The sequence below is a fragment of the Temnothorax curvispinosus genome, unplaced genomic scaffold, assembly GCF_003070985.1.
Source record: "Temnothorax curvispinosus isolate PA1 unplaced genomic scaffold, ASM307098v1 QBEX01010289.1, whole genome shotgun sequence".
NCBI lineage: Eukaryota > Metazoa > Arthropoda > Insecta > Hymenoptera > Formicidae > Temnothorax > Temnothorax curvispinosus.
The window spans coordinates 1-3,541 of NW_020220069.1; the positions used below are offsets into that span (position 1 = coordinate 1).

The following is a 3,541-nucleotide window of genomic DNA, read 5'->3' on the forward strand; positions in this document are numbered from 1 at the left end:
AGAATGAAGGAAACTATATAAAGATAGTAGAAAGAGACTACATAAAGATAGTGGTGAAAGAACGTAACTGAGAGTGAATCAAACAAAATAAAACAAAATGAAATAGAAGGAGAGAGCGAGTGAGTAAGAATGAAAAAATTGAAAAATTACAAGGGAGTCTAAAAAATAAAATAATATGTGATTTATAATTAATAAGAAAGGGAGAGAGGTATAGGAGTGGAAGCGGGTGGTTGGCGAGCGCGATAGAGAGCGAAAAAGTAAGGCGTAGAGTGAGATTAGGAGTAGCAGCAGAGAGGAGAGTAGTGGTGGAGAGAAGGGAGAAGTGGCAAAGACGGTGGAAGTGGAGGCGAGAAGCAAGGAAGAGTAAAAGAGCTTAGTTAGTAGTTATTAGTTAGTAACGGTGTGTGGTCAGAAAGAGGTTAGGGACACCTTAGAGAGAAATTGAAGTGGCAGGCGGTTGAGAGGTGGCGACATTGTGGGTGAAGAAAGGCTGAGAGGTGGTGACATCTCAGAAAGAAAAGGGGAAGGAGTAGGGTGGCGGTAGATTTGAAGCGAGATAGGGAGAAAAAGAGACGATAGAAGGTGTTTACGATAACTAATCGGATCGCTGATCGGACTGAGCAGTGGCACTCAACCGCTAGACTTCTAAATTTCCCCAGACTAATCCGGATCAGTGATCCTTGTCTCACAGCAGCACAGCACTGATCCCGCATGGTGGAAGAAAGTTGACGGAAAAATTATAATTTTATTGAAAGGTAATTCCAGGTAATCCTTTTTATTTGTCATAAATAATTGTACAAAACATAAAATAAAGTTAGTAATAGTAATTTTAAATGTATTTATTTTAATATTTTTGGTCTAAACATTGGATTCCTTTTCATAAAATTAATCTATTCCAAAGTTTGAGGTTATATTGGAAAAGCGTAAAATTAATAAAAAAACATTTTATTAATTATTAGATAGATAAAAACTGATGACTGATGATTGATGATTGATGATTGATGACTGATGATTGATCGATGACTGGACATCGCCTATAACGCATGAAGGTAGTTCGGAAGACACTATACTGTGGTAAGTTATAAATGTAGATAAAAATTATGCAATTTGTAATTATTCATGTTACAATATGAAAATAAGAATTTATTTATATCTTTGCAGAAAATATTGAATATATCCGACGTGCGCAGACACTCGGCGACGGTGTACAAACGAATGCGGAGCTGATCTGTGCGGTTTGCGACAAGACTGACAAGCTGTCGAGGTGCTCGCGTTCCTAAGTCGTCTTCTACTGCATCAAGGAACACCAGAAACGCGATGGGAAACGCCACCGGGAGTTTTGCGCGACTCACCCCGTGGCCGTCGCGTCTACGGAGGAGTCGTTCTCTGCCACCTCTGCTACCTCCGCTACCTCTCTGTCGCTATCGTCCTCGCGAACGAGCGTTTTGACCTGGAATTCAAGTTATTTGTGTATATATTTGTATATTGTTATACGTATGCTCTTGCATGTTACAATGCCTAACTTTATGTAATCTAAGAAAATTAAAATATATAAGAAGAAAAAGAGGATTACTTTCAATTAAAAGAAAATAAACAAGAAATATCATTGAACATTTCTATACAATAAAAGCATTCTATTAAATTGATTTGCTGTAACAAGATCACAAAATGTAAAAATTGAAATTACAACAGATATGATATAAACTTAGGCATTCTAAAAGGCAAGACAGCACGCATTGCACGTTTAACTTAATAGAATATTTTTTTATGCCAATTTTTATCTATCTAACAATTAATAAAGATCTCACCGATCTTGGGGTCGGAACGCTCGTTCGCGAGGACAGCGGCAGAAGTAGCAAAGGTAGCAGAGATGGCAGAGAACGGTTCCTCCGTAGACGCGACGGCCACGGGGTAAGTCTCGCAAAACCCGGTGGCGTTTCCCGTCGCGTTTCTGGTGCTCCTTGGTGCAGTAGAAGACGACTTAGCAACGCGAGCACCTCGACAGCTTGTCAGTCTTGTCGCAAACCGCGCAGATCAGCTCCGCACTCGTTTGTACACCGTCGCCGAGTGTCTGCGCACGACGGATATATTCAATATTTTCTGCAAAGATATAAATAAATTCTTATTTTCATATTGTAACATGAATAATTACAAATTGCATAATTTTTATCTACATTTATAACTTACCACAGTATAGTGTCTTCCGAACTACCTTCATGCGTTATAGGCGATGTCCAGTCATGATCAATCATCAGTCATCAATCATCAATCATCAATCATCAGTCATCAGTTTTTATCTAATAATTAATAAAATGTTTTTTTATTAATTTTACGCTTTTCCAATATAACCTCAAACTTTGGAATAGATTAATTTTATGAAAAGGAATCCAATGTTTAGACCAAAAATATTAAAATAAATACATTTAAAATTACTATTACTAACTTTATTTTATGTTTCGTACAATTATTTATGACAAATAAAAAGGATTACCTGGAATTACCTTTCAATAAAATTATAATTTCTCCGTCAACTTTCTTCCACCATGCGGGATCAGTGCTGTGCTGCTGTGAGAGAGGGATCACTGATCCGGATTAGTCTGGGGAAATTTAGAAGTCTAGCGGTTGAGTGCCACTGCTCAGTCCGATCAGCGATCCGATTAGTTATCGTAAACACCCTCGGTCTCCTGGTCTCTAGTCTTCTTGGGCGCGCTATCGATTCCGCCATCGAGCGAAATTTCGGGAGCACTCTTGGATCATCCTCGATAGCGTTCGCGTCGAAATCTTCCCGTCACGATATCTTGAGTTACGATGATTCCTGGCGATTATCTGCTGACACTTGGGACGACGGCGAGGATCTTCGGGAGGAAGCTGACCTACGGTAAGGTTGCCTCGGGTAGTTTCGCGTACTTGTAAAGCCACACGACACCGCTCTCCGGGGCGCGCTCTCGCTCGGTAGTAATCGCGGTAATTAGCGTTATTCGTTGATAAGGCGTTGATTTGGCGATCGACAGCAAAACCGAGGGACACCGAAATGGTCTCGTGGTCGTGGGATCGCGACCAAAATTCGCAAGCACTTGGAGATCGTGAGGGGCGCGTTAAGGACGACTTTCGATATCGTGAATACGCCGTTTCTCGCGACCTTCGTGTTCGCGACCGCGTGTTTCACGGTGCGTCGTAATTCGCCCGGTCGGGACTTATTGTTAGATTTTACGCGCGATATTAATTGCGTGAGAATGTTCTTCGCGTTGGTTTAATATTGCGTGAGAGTGTTATTTGCGTTGGTTGGAGAATGTTATTCGCGTTGGTTGAATTATGAGAGAATGCTATTCGCGTCAGAATGATTGCGTTCAGATAGTGCTTGCGTTAGGATATTATTCGAGTTAAAATATTATTCGCGTTCGGTTACTTCTCGCGTTAGAATAGTTGCGTTTAAATATTACTCGCGGTAACTCCATATTTTCGCGTCCGCTATAGTATCTTCGCGCTAGTTCTAGTATTCCGTGGGTCATGCCGAATGTTTCGACAAGTCCTTGTTGCGTTC

At 40.7% G+C, this 3,541-nt stretch overlaps 1 long non-coding RNA gene across 1 annotated transcript; it reads left to right on the plus strand.

Annotated features, from left to right (window-relative positions):
• The first annotated feature begins 823 nt into the window (after positions 1–823).
• Positions 824–2,432, plus strand: LOC112460025. Its single transcript, XR_003041396.1, has 2 exons — positions 824–1,074; positions 1,191–2,432. It is a non-coding gene; the product is annotated as an uncharacterized LOC112460025 (long non-coding RNA).
• Positions 2,433–3,541: the final 1,109 nt, after the last annotated feature.